This window comes from Triticum aestivum, chromosome 5B, assembly GCF_018294505.1.
Source record: "Triticum aestivum cultivar Chinese Spring chromosome 5B, IWGSC CS RefSeq v2.1, whole genome shotgun sequence".
Lineage (NCBI taxonomy): Eukaryota > Viridiplantae > Streptophyta > Magnoliopsida > Poales > Poaceae > Triticum > Triticum aestivum.
In genome coordinates, this window is record NC_057807.1 from 363,672,250 (window position 1) to 363,685,599 (window position 13,350).

At 42.8% G+C, this 13,350-nt stretch overlaps 2 long non-coding RNA genes across 4 annotated transcripts; both read left to right on the forward strand.

Annotated features, from left to right (window-relative positions):
- The first annotated feature begins 1,558 nt into the window (after positions 1-1,558).
- On the forward strand, positions 1,559-4,043 carry LOC123111875 (uncharacterized). Its single transcript, XR_006454848.1, has 4 exons — positions 1,559-3,259; positions 3,397-3,546; positions 3,634-3,834; positions 3,937-4,043. It is a non-coding gene; the product is annotated as an uncharacterized lncRNA (long non-coding RNA).
- Positions 4,044-4,062: 19 nt separating this feature from the next.
- Positions 4,063-7,396, forward strand: LOC123111876 (uncharacterized). Of its 3 annotated transcripts, none has more exons than XR_006454850.1 (3): positions 4,063-4,501; positions 4,976-5,140; positions 5,591-7,396. It is a non-coding gene; the product is annotated as an uncharacterized lncRNA (long non-coding RNA). The 3 variants fall into 3 exon arrangements; XR_006454849.1 differs by having other exon boundaries at positions 4,976-5,073; XR_006454851.1 differs by having other exon boundaries at positions 4,976-5,036.
- The last annotated feature ends 5,954 nt before the right edge of the window (positions 7,397-13,350 follow it).

Sequence of the window (13,350 nt, forward strand, 5' to 3'; positions counted from 1 at the left end):
GGTCCGGGAAGAAGGCTGTCGTTGAGGAAGTCGTCGCTGGCAGCAGTCACACGAGTGTGCTCCCCAAAAACCTGATCGCCCCTCTCCCGTATAGGATCACGAAAGGCGGGGTTCGGAGGAATGTTGTCCCTTCTCACGGTGCATGCCGGAAGGAGGGCTGGAGAAGAATTGCGTGGCGGCGCTAAGATCTGGAACGGTGCGAAACCATATGATACAGCGGCGGCTAGGGTAGAGCATGTCAGGTCGGAGTATAATAGTAGGCCTTTGGCCCCCAAACCCCACGTCCAAGTCAATAATAGATCAAAAAAATTCAATAATAGCCCCACCAATGTTTGTCTCAAAAAAAACCCGGAGTAATTAAGGCGTCCGTTAGTCCCTTTAGTATAAATATCATTAATAATGGCCCCACCTTTTGTCTCACAAAGTAGAGTATGTTGGAGTACAACCGGCTACACGTTTACAATCCGCTTCTCTTCTCTCTCCTCTTCTCTCTCCTTCAACTAATCACAAATACTATATTTAAATCCTTATAACCTGCTTATGTCTTCTAATTATAGTACTTGCTCTAAAAGTTACTATCCACTGTGTAGTATGAAATGTCGGGCGCGCAGTGGGCGGTGCCCTCGGTCGGCGTGCCGCTTCAACGGCGGAAGTAGCGAGAAGTCGCGTCGCCCTGACTTGCCATCAATGTGGAGCGGCGGGCTCAGCTGGCGCCTGGCGGGAAGCGCACGCGGGAGGGGGGAGGGGTTTTTGTTGGGCCAAGAAGGTGAGAAGCCAACTTGGGATCGGTCCGGATGGGGAAATATCATGTGCTCTCATACTCTGCATATGACACTAGTCTATGTTACTACTCCCTCCTTTCCGGTTTATAGAGATGTTTAGAGTAACATAGTAATATGTTACAGTACAAGTTACTCCCCACTATGACCAGCCTTGGCCTCTCCCAGTGCTCCACCATGTATGACTGCTAAGCCTGCCACGTAGGCATAAAATATGATGTGGCACCAATAAACTAAGCACCTATGCATGGAACACTTGAGTTACTAAGCCATTTAATGCACTTAGCACCTCATCTAAAGAGCATTAATAGTATAGCCAGCTGCTGGCTATAAGCCTACAACCCATCTTATAGTCAACATGTACAAAGTGCCTAGGAGCACGTGCTAGAGCTGGCTCTTCATGAAGAGCCCGCTTACCTTCTCTCTCCTCTTCTCTTTCCTCCAACTAAGGCTGGTCGTAATGGTAGTATCATAGCTAGTATTATGCATGCCAACTAGGCAATTTTGACGAGGTGTCATTTAAACCAATAAGGATGCTAGCCGACACTCCTCCACGAAGCTCCCCCAATTTTGTGCAGTTCTGGCCGTCTGATCTGGCCTTTGACTTGTTTGTGCCATTGGATCTTCACCTCTGGTAAATTTTGTTTTCACCACGTGGTGGTTTTCCCTGGCCTATGACTTGTGAGATCGTCCGTCGCCTGGATTGGCTGGGTGAGCTGCGCTCACGTGCGAAAGAATTGCCCAACCCGCTTGCCCCACGCACCATGCACACAGCACGCACTGCATGAACCTTAGCCTCCAATCCTTTGCCGGCACACCCCCGCGCCTCCCTCACTCCACTGCAGCCGCCACACCTCTCTCTCCTCCGTTCTCTCTTCTCCCACATTAACCACAGCCACAGCCCCAGGAGCTCCGCCGTCCCCATCGAGGAGATCCATGGCCTCCCGAGGTGCTCATTTGCCCGGGTCACGAGGAAGCGGGGGGAGGAGGAGACCTCGTCGCTAGGGAGCTGCGGGAGGAGGATCTCAACCCAAGAGGAGAGGATGCCAGCCAGGGAGTCATCTTGGCTCGACGCGGTCCTTTGCGTCTTGAACCTCGCGTCGTAGGCGGTGGTATAGCACACGGCGGCCTCACCGGGTGGGTGACGGCGGCTGCAGCTGGTGCATGACCTCGCATCCTGGGTGCATGCTCAATTAGCTCGCATCTTCATGGCCTTCAGGTGCACAAGTGAATCCCCAACCATCTCCCCCTCTCCCCCCCTCTCTCTCTCTCTGCCTTTGAGGTTGGAAATGTGAGCACTAGCTGTTTGTAAAAATGCTCAAGGGAGCTGCTCAGAGGAGGGCAGTATGTGTGTTCGAGAGAGAGGGATGGAAAATAGGGTGACTCGGATAAGTGGATAAGAAAGTTATTAGTTGATTCCTATGAAAGAAAAGTAAATACCAGGCATGTTACACTTAGAGTGTGATTGTTGGTTCCATTTGCATATAATTAGAGTAAACTGCACTGGATCCACATACTTTCTCCACCTCCCTTGAAAGCTAATGTATTTGGCCCCCATTTTACTGTCAATTTGTAGTATGCTTTCTTATGCTTGGGTGTTTAATAGATTTTAGGTTTGAGCAGCTAATTGTCAAATTTAAAAGTATAAGGGACAAGATAAATTGTGATCTTGCATTGTCTACTCCTCTATTGATGTGGCTCTTGATTTCTGAAGCTCCCAGGATTTAATAAGCTATCTTGGGCTTCATTGGACAAATGATCTACCTGGAGCAATGATACAGACATGTATTTTATTTTAAACACTAAAAGCATTAAGTTATCAGGTACTAAAACATCGGAATTATGTTAATTGGTTGTCCTTTGATGGCAGTGTAGATCGGCATTGAAGCCTGATGGCCTTTTTCTTGCACCAATTCTTCTCTCGTGTGTGCTCCAGTTTTGATAATCTTTTGGGACCATTTTTCTGTAACTGCTTACACAGATGTTTAATTAGTTGCACAAACATACATACATGATTCTGCAAGGAAATTACTTTCTTTAATCTGTTCTTTATAAATGTTTTTTCAGTGGTTCTTTAATATAGATGTTTCATTTCTTGCATAAGCATATATGATTCTATGACCAAAATATTTTCACTGGTCTGTTTTAGAGAGATGTTTGATTAGCTGCACAACATACATAGTTCTGTTAGTAATTTGTTTTCCCTGGTCATCTTGATATGTAGTTCTGTTGGTGACCATTTGCATGGTGGGTCATGTTAGCAATGGGTATAAGGGTATCGAATGCCCAGCCTTTATATTTTCATCAGGTGTATGTATTCACCACTATGCATGTGTATATGTTGTTGGCCTAACTATATACATTTTGTTGGTGTGATGATTCATCCTCTAAAAATTTATATTGTCTCCTGTTTTGCTTGATGTTCGAGGTTTGGCTTTAAAAAGAAGCTATTTCTAACGAAGGGTCAATGGGAGAAAAAGGTAGTGTATACATTTTATTTAGAGCTTATCTATGACCTTGTGCACTTGTCTTTATATATGCTCTTCTTCGTAGATATCTTCCTGTCGGTTCTCTTATGAAGAACTTTCCCCTTGTCTGATTTATTTTACCATATCAGGAACCATGGTGACCGACTGCACTTGATCCGTGAGCTGTACGAGACCTTCCGTAAGTTCAAAATTCGTGTTTCAGATTATGTGCACCACAGAAAGATAACTTCCAGCATGAATGGACAGTTTCCAGATGCTACAGCACATGAGCTTATTGTGTGAGTTACTTAATTTCACTGGCACTGTTCCAGTTTATTCAACTATGGTTCGTGTTTACGATTTAGATATATTTATTATGGATTCAGGAGTGATGTTACATGTATTATCTGTCGTGAAGAGATGACAACAACAAAGAAGCTACTTTGTGGGCACTTGTTCCATGGCATTGTCTGAGGTCATGGCGAGAGCGCCAACATACTTGCCCACATGTAGATCTCCCATTGCCTCCGAACAATGGACGTGCTCCATCAGCGCGACAACATGAAGCTCAACTAGGAGTTACCTTGGTGTGCTTCCTTTTGTTGTTATGTTTTTTGTTTTGAATTTTGAGTGCTACAATTGGGAAATAGTTTTTTATGTGATTCCTAATTTAGTGTGAGGAAAAATAGCTGCAGGCATCGGTGCTCCAGGTTCAGAAGGAGTAACAAGCAAGAACGTGAACAGGCGCCCAACAAAACTTGAGGCCTACATGAACTGGTGCCCAACAAAACAGGCAATCTTCGTTGAATGTTGTAACATATTTACAACTGGATTCAATTTTAAGTCAGAAATAAAAGTTGTTCAAGTTTCAGACATTATATGATGTGGCATGTGCATGCTTTACAGTTACCTTGCAAGTCTCGTGATGTTGTATAGATATTTCTTTATCTATATTAATGTCAGACCCTGCGTGATTGATCTTATTTTATTCCTATGTGAGAACTAGCTCTCCTTTAGTAATGTAGTACTTTATACTAAACTGAACTGGGAATGGTTTGATTGCTCTCCGTAGGACAGTGTTATTTCTTCTCATAGAATGTTGTCATCTATATCTTGCTGAATGTACATAACTATATTTTTGCATGATACTATGTTTTTGCTATGCCAGTCATATAAGTTATTTATTTTCTACAGGTTGTTACATCTCCAAAGAGGATTCCAGCAGCAAAACTTCATGGTCAGCTTGAATGGAAGGTAGTCCAAGAGCTTTATGATGTTTATTTCTTTACAAACATTATGGGCAGTGGACTTCATTTTGATTGGCGACACATTCCTAATTTACTGCTCAATTTGTAGCTGTAAAAAAATGCTTAGGCGTGCAAGTTTTATGTGAAAATGATGCACTGGCTGTCTTTTGGAAGAATGGGAAAATCACATGGCTGTCGGATTGCAAGCACATAGGGCATTGCTTATGTGGCATACAGTTCATAAAAACTTCCTAAATTGAGTATTTATTTTTAGTTCTATGCTTTGTTAGAGTACTAGAGCTAGAGGTGCTAAAATCCTAGATGATGCTAGATGGTGTAATGGAATTAGTGCCGAATTATATTACAAAATGTAACAATTGGATAAGTATAACAAATCTATTAGATTTCTATTAGATTTGTATGTTTTTATTCATAACCATCAGTCTGCAATCACCACTCTGCTCTGCCTTTCACTTTGCAGCCCTCGCTCAGGTCTTACTCTAGCTCTCTTCTAGAGTGGTTGTGACACCACCGCACGCAAGGTATTCACCAAGAACTAGAAGGTTTTGGACACCATGGGTATGGCTACATTCGTGGATGTATGAAATTTGCGGCCATTTCAATTAAGCCTTTTTTACACCTACTGGTGCGTTCATAATAATTATGATATATGCATACCAAATTATTAGTCTTCACCTTTTTTAACATACTACTCCCATTTGAATACAATTTTAGAAAAAGTAAACATACCTATGGAAGACACATTCTTTCCTGTACACTTCTTTTTCAAGTATTTAAAAAACTAAATTACAGAGTATGGGTTGGTTACTATGTTGGAGTAATTATGAACATCTGAAATTTAGCGCCTAGGATTCCTATTTTGACTGATGTGAGTATCTCTTGGTCAGTGCTCAGATTACAAATTTGAAAATAACTCTCCTGAAAACGCTTGCAAAACTCACATGTGGTCTATAAAGAAATATTTGATGATCTGGCTTAATAACTTGCTAGCGGACAGAAAATATATCATGTTAGTACCATTCATGTATCCGCTTTCACAGACCATCTAACATGACTTCTTATTTTATTTTTACAGGATGCTAAGGGCAGCAAGAAATAAAGTAGTATGTTGCATTTTTCCTATAGGTAAGGAAACATGTACCCTATTTCTGCAAAGATGTGCTCTACTTTTTTATTCCATGAGTATTTGCATTCCCTATAGAAGCTGAATGGTTACATGTATGTTTAGTACACCATCATAATCTCCCAAATACTGCACTCATTTATACTTTCCCGCCCATATTTAAAATAGCGTGTTTTAGTTCTGATTACAGCCATATAGGTATTCATGTATAAGATCGCCTGCCTTTAGTTCTGGTTAAATCAACTTGGATGATCAATCAAATTTCCAGTGATGATACTCTAGCGGATTAGGCTTCTAAACCACTATCACTTTCGTGACGGAAGTTGTGCATGTAGTACATGTTTTCAGTTCAGCAAGCTCTTTTTTAGTTAGAGATCGATTTTGAAGACTAACATGTCATATGAATGCTCCCAGCTTAGCAAAAGCCTTGATCTTTCCAATTTTGTAAGTTGAGGGAATACTTTGCGACTTCAAAATCTCCAGATAAAAGTTGAAGAATTCATACGATAGTCGATTGGAAACATATATCTAGCAGTTCATTTTTTTATGCGCACAATGGGATAAATTGATGTAACACAAGCCTTTACAATTTAGTGCTATTGTTATTAGAATCGGGAGACTTGCTTTGTTACCATACTTAGAGTTGCCGATTGTTTACTATAGTACTCCCTCCGTTCCTAAATGTAAGTATTTTTAGACATTTCAAATGGACTACAACATACGGATGTATGTAGACATCTTTTAGAATGTAGATTCACTCATTTTGCTTCGTATGTAGTCACTTATTGGAATCTCTAAAAAGACTTATATTTGGGAACAGAGGGAGTAATAGCCAGGAAGGTTTGTAGTCAACTTATTTGCAGTTGTAATTAGTCGACTTATGCTCCTTAAATTGTTGGTCTTTGGTGACCAGTGAATGGGCAATTGACTCTCTGGCGTATATGGCTGATCTAATTGTTGGGAAAATCTTCAACACATTGTACTCCCTCCGTCCGGAAATACTTGTCGAAGAAATGCCTAAAAATGAATGTATCTAGAACTAAAATACATCTAGGTACAAATATTTCTCCGACGAGTATTTCTGGACGGAGGGAGTAATATGAAAGGTTTTATGCCGCAAAAAAAATCAAAGGTTTTGATTTTTTTTCTTGGGACTTCTTCGTACACTTTTTACTATTGTATTCACTATAATTTTCCTATATTGAACTGATTTTCCGCTTGTATTGTAGATATCAAGTCTTAGAGAAGGAAGTTTTGTATGGCAGTCAACTCTCTTCTCTGGTTCAGATTCATAGTTAAATACCCCATTCTTCTTTCTTCAGCCCTTGACATTTTCTCCTACTTGCTAATGCAGGATGGAAAACTGCCTGTTACATGTAGTCTTCAAAACCTGTGCTGAAATGGCGCTTCTTTCTTTGGAAAGTATACAATATTGCAAAACTTTTGGCTGTATCAAATAGTTTTCAAGTTGTTTCAGTGACATCCATAAGTGAGCAAACTTGTAGTGGTGTGTAATGTTCACTAAACTTAAAACAGCTTGCGCCATGTCTTTCTTCCGCAACGCAAAAGCTAGATTAATTTACCGTCCATCCGTCAAGTGAGCTCAAGCACAAATTCTGAACATTCAGACAACCAACCAAGATGTAGGTGCATTAGAGCATGGAAAAGGCAAAGTTCCCAAAGAGTAATTGATATTTCCTTCACTGATGATGACGAAAACAACTGAAAAGGGCCAGAAGTATCAACCTATACTCCCTACATTTACTCAACTCTTCTCCCTGTACAAAAATAAATAAATAGATGTACACACAGGCGTTTAAGGCGGCATACATGACTGCCCATGAATAAGTCTATTGATACATGGATTTTTTTTCAAAGCACGTGTTAGTGGGGCTGCCATTTGCATACATGATTTTAAATGGGTCTGTGCTATTAAACTAAAATGTGTATGTACATCTTATCGTAGACAACAATCCATCATGTTTCTTATTAAAGGGATTACATGGATATTTTTTCCATTGCGCACATGGATTTAGCGTGATTTGGCACGCGCTATGGGTCCATGATAACCATATTTTAAACTAAAACAATGCTTCCTTAGTTGGTTTGTACATGTTATACTTTTTTTCAAACAGGGATTTCGCAGCGTGATAACCATATTTCCAATATACCATGGTTTAAAAAAAGAGCTTTCTACTACCGATATCAAATAGGTCCTTGCAAAATAAAACTATTTTCATCGACAACATGTCTTTAGCGGGTCTCTGCGCCATTTGGCGCAACGAGTCAACTAGTAGCATTAAATGAAGAAAGAAAGAGTGGAGTATCATATCATGATACCGTATCATAATAAATGCTATGCTACTTTGTGTCATGCATGACAATAAATAGAGTACTACATGATACTACTATATAATACTATGCATTATGGAGGTAGTATCATACACTAGTATCATATGCATGATACTAGTATATGATACTCCCCATTACAACTAGCCTAAGCAAAAATATACTACTGTTTATTCCTTATAGCCCCACTGACTCAGCTCTATTGTACTTGGTCTAAGCACATCTAAGCACTTGCTAGCACCCCTTGACCGTAGACCTTGACGGCATACGTCACCTTGTCTCTCATAATTTTCCTCGTCATCATCTGAGTCCTAGAAGATCTCACCCACATCATCATTAGCATGCAACCGCCTTGATAGACAACATGCGCAGAAGGAGTAGATGCGACTGGGGACGCACCACCACCACGTCGTGGGCACTCCGTATGTGCTCGTGTGCGTGCAGCGTGCGTGTTTTTCCATCGGTGCTAGTGAAGGAAATATGCCCTAGAGGCAATAATAAAGTTATTATTTATTTCCTTATTTCATGATAAATGTTTATTATTCATGCTAGAATTGTATTAACCGGAAACATAATACATGTGTGAATACATAGACAAACATAGTGTCACTAGTATGCTCTACTTGACTTGCTCGTTTATCAAAGATGGTTATGTTTCCTAGCCATGGACAAAATAGTTGTCATTTGATTAACGGGATCACATCATTAGGAGAATGATGTGATTGACTTGACACATTCCGTTAGCCTAGCACTTGATCGTTTAGTATGTTGCTATTGCTTTCTTCATGACTTATACAAAGTTCCTGCAACTATGAGATTGTGCAACTCCCGTTTACCGGAAGAACACTTTGTGTGTTACCAAACGTCACAACGTAACTAGGTGATTATAAAGGTGCTCTACAGGTGTTTTCGAATGTACATGTTGGGTTAGCATAATTCGAGATTAGGTTTTGTCACTCCGATTGTCGGAGAGGTATCTCTGGGCCCTCTCGGTAATACTCATCACCTAAGCCTTGCAAGCATTGTAACTAATGAGTTAGTTATAAGATGATGTGTTACAGAACGAGTAAAGAGACTTGCCGGTAACGAGATTGAACTAGGTATTGGATACCGACGATCAAATCTCGGGCAAGTAACATACCAATGACAAAGGGAACAACATATGTTGTTATGCGGTTTGACCGATAAAGATCTTCCTAGAATATGTAGGAACCAATATGGGCATCCATGTCCCGCTATTGGTAATTGACCGAGAATGGTTCTAGGTCATGTCTACATAGTTCTCGAACCCGTAGGGTCCGCACGCTTAACGTTTCGATGACAGTTTTAGTATGAGTTTATAAGTTTTGATGTACCGAAGTTTGTTCGGAGTCCCGGATGTGATCACGAACATGACGAGGAGTCTCGAAATGGTCGAGACATAAAGATTGATATATTGGACGACTATATTCGGACACCGGAAGTGTTCCGGGTGATTTTGGAGAAAACCGGAGTGCCGGGGGGGTTACCGGAACCCCCCGGAAGAGTATTGGGACTTATGGGCCTTAGGGGAAAGGAGAGAGGGGCGGCCAGCATGGGCCGCGCGCCCCCTCCATCCTCTGGTCCGAATTGGACTAGGAGGGGGGCGGCGCCCCCCCCCCCCTCTTTCCTTCCCCCTCCCCCTTCCTTCCCCCTCCTAGTAGGAGTAGGAAAGGAGGAGTCCTACTCCTACTAGGAGGAGGATTCCTCCTCCCTTGGCGCGCCCAAGGGGGCGGCCGTCCTCCCCCCTCCCTCCTTTATATACGGATCGTTCCTTAGCCGTGTGCGGTGCCCCCCTCCACCATATTCCACCTTGGTCATATCGTCGCGGAGTTTAGGCGAAGCCCTACGCCGGTAGAACATCATCATCGTCACCACGCCATCGTGCTGACGGAACTTATCCCCGAAGCTTTGCTGGATCGGAGCCCGGGGATCGTCATCGAGCTGAACGTGTGCTGAACTCGGACGTGCCGTACGTTCGGTGCTTGGATCGGTCGGATCGTGAAGACATATGACTACATCAACCGCTTTGTCATAACGCTTCCGCTTACGATCTACGAGGGTACGTGGACAACACTCTCCCCTCTCGTTGCTATGTCATCACCATGATCTTGCGTGTTCGTAGGAATTTTTTTGAAATTACTACGTTCCCCAACGGCTAGCTCTAAGGCCGAGGCTGCGGTTGTCTTCATCTACGACTAGTAGTTGAGAAACGATGGCAAAGAGGTGCTGCAAGAGATGCGTATGCGCGGTTGCGTGCGAGCTTCACCGTAGCACGACGAACCAGACGTTGCCGTGGATGGCGCACGCCTCCATGCAGCCGAGTGTGTGCGCATGCATGTGTTATTCACGTGCATTCTGCGGCCGAGCGTGTGTGCATGCACGTCTTGTGTACGTGCGTTGCGTGCTCCATGTTGTGCGCGTATGTGCATGAGTTGGATTAGATGGAGTTAGTGCGTTGGCTTGTGTACATATTTTAGAGTGTAGATTCACTCATTTTGTTTCGTATGTAGTCCCTTATTGAAATATCTAAAAAGACTTATATTTGGGAATGGATGGAGTATAAAACATCTTCAACTTAGCATCCTGATGTACCGTTTCTAGTGGTTAGCGAAAAGTTCATGTTCTTTTAGTTGTTTATAGGTGGGCAGGTGGCAAAAAATAGGGGGAAACGTGCTAGGTTCCTTGCTCCTCCTCGGTCGTCGGGAATCTATGATCTTCAACTCTTTTCTTTTATGTGATCTTATTTCATCCTTTTCCCAACACGTGAGACATCCAGCATCAAGGTGCACGTGTCATGCAAGAAAATGGAGATAATCAGATAAGCAGTGCGTAAGTGAGTCGTGCGGGGGGGGGGGGAAGCGGGGGGAAAACCCTTTTCCGTAAGGGAGTCGTGCACTTTGATGGCACCTACGCAATATTTTTTCTCCTCGATGGCACGTGAATGGCACGTGAATAGTGCACGTACTCAACGACGGAGCATGGGATGGTAGCAATGACATGGTCAGCCCTTTTTTGGAGAGAGTATGTACTACTAGTAAATAACTTTGATGTGTCCCGTCAACTCGCGGAATGACGAGAAGCTTGATTACACCTTCTCCCTCGCCAACGCATGCGTGATGGCTCGCAGCACGAGGAGAAACTTTTGCTTACAAGTGGTGGACGTGTAGCAGTTCATTTGGTGTCATATTGCCAGAAGCACTACTGTAGAACCATCGACTTCCGGAAGAGGCGAAGAGCCAAGCGCAAGGTCACCTACTAACCTTAGGCTAGGCGTAGTGGGAGTAACATAAGTAGAGGTACCTCCTTTTTTTATTCTAGAAACAACCACACGCGAATATCAAGGTGCTGGTTACATAGAACAAATTTCATGCAGTCCGTGCTCAGCCCTCCTCTATCTCTCTTCTCAGCCAGCTAGCGGACGCGCGGAGCCCATCGTCTTTTTCTCACATGCATCCCCACATGTCAGTGAAAACGCAATAGGACCCACTGAACCTGCACATCTTTCACCTCGACGTGCTGGTGATGAAAAACAAATCCAAGAAAGATCTTTGGTGGCCGCTTTTGGAGTTACTCAAGAGTAGTAAGATTCTATTTATAGTTTAACCCAAGATGCACATCTCGTGGCTTCAACTACCACTCTATTTTCTTTCATGACACGACCTGGATGCTGGATGTCCCGCGTGTCGGCAAAAGGAGGAAGAACCCGACCAAATCTTCGGTTGTGCTCTCGGATTAGACTAGTTGTGCTAACTTAAAATTTTTATTGTGTACTCCCTTCGTTCCAAAATACTTGAATTCCATTTGTCCAAAAATGGATGTACCTATATACTAAAACATGTCTAGATACATATATATTTTGACAAATAGAAGGCATTTATTGTGCAACGGAGGGAGTAGAATGGATGCAAGTTTTTGTATTGGGAAGAAGAGTACATCCATATATTGATAGAGCGCACTTTAGTAGATGTTCTATCACTTTTAGCTAGCACAGATGCTATAGATGAGATTAGTGCACTTGTTGATACTCCTACTTGGTATGCGTGTTGCTGCTTAGACGCAGAGAAAAATGGACCGGAGGGAGTACTAGAATAGAGGCTAGACATGAGACTAGATGCGAGGAAGCAACGTCTACTTCTTTACACTCGAAGAAGAAAGAAGCACGCAAGATCGAGCCTCCACAGATCAACAATGAATGCATCAAGAAGGCACTAATCCAACTTACAGGAGTAGTAAAATGTATTCTTGTGGTTCTTGTTTTCTTTGGTCTTGCTTTTCTAGTCAAAATTATCGTTGGAGTTCGTGCAAAACGGAGATCCGTTTGGGGTCATGCATTGCAGTTGGCCTTACAAGTGGGACCACAGTTAAGGAAACCGACTATCGGCAAACCCCCACCTCGCCCGCCATGCGATGGCTGAGTTAGAGAAACGATGAGGTTGAAGAGATTGCTCTAGCACGGACTCCAAGAGATATGGTGTCAGATGGAAGTCATGCTGGTGGCGTGTGCCGTACTCCTGGACGTGAATGCTTGTTCTAGCCCATGCCACCCTACTACTCCTACTACTTACTATATAGTACTACTAGTATCGAGGATTCGAGGTGCTGGTTACGTAGTACAACATGGCTACAGTAAAAACACCCGCACAACGCGCGAAGCATGTGAAGCTAGTACAAATAGTGTACTACTATTGTTGGTTGGCCTCATCCGATATCCTGTTGCAATGCATGTACAATTATGTATTCGGAAAATATTTTTTGGCCTCGTCGCACCACTCACTCACAGAAGCGACTCGAAAGCCATTCATAAATTTAGTAAGTTTATCACAGGCATATCATTTTATTACATACAACAGGTCAGCAACCCACATCGACAACGAGGATACATTATAAATACTAAAGTTTTCACCATACAACAAATAACAAGCAATGAAATGAACTTCAACTCAACCATTCCTCGGCGTTGGAAACGCTTGCTTTGAACCACAAGTGATTCTCTGGGACGGGCCATCCATTGTCGATCTGGAGACCAACGCAGGACTGATCATCCAGGCTGAAGCGGCCTACTATATAAGTACCAGGGTAGGGAACCACCCAAATGTCCAAGGTATAGACACAGTTGCTTCTCATAAATGGTAGTAACGTTGTGTCAACAACAGTTGGATCGCCTTTCACCATCATTGGATAGTTTTGTCCAAGGAAGAGCGAGTTTTCTCCAAGTCTATCAATTCTGTACCAGGGAGAAGGAGTTGGCGCTAGCACACTAGTATCCATCCCGAATACCATGCAATGGGTGTTGGAATAGGTCCGGAGAGTGCGACCATGGGAAACTACACCAGATTCCTTAG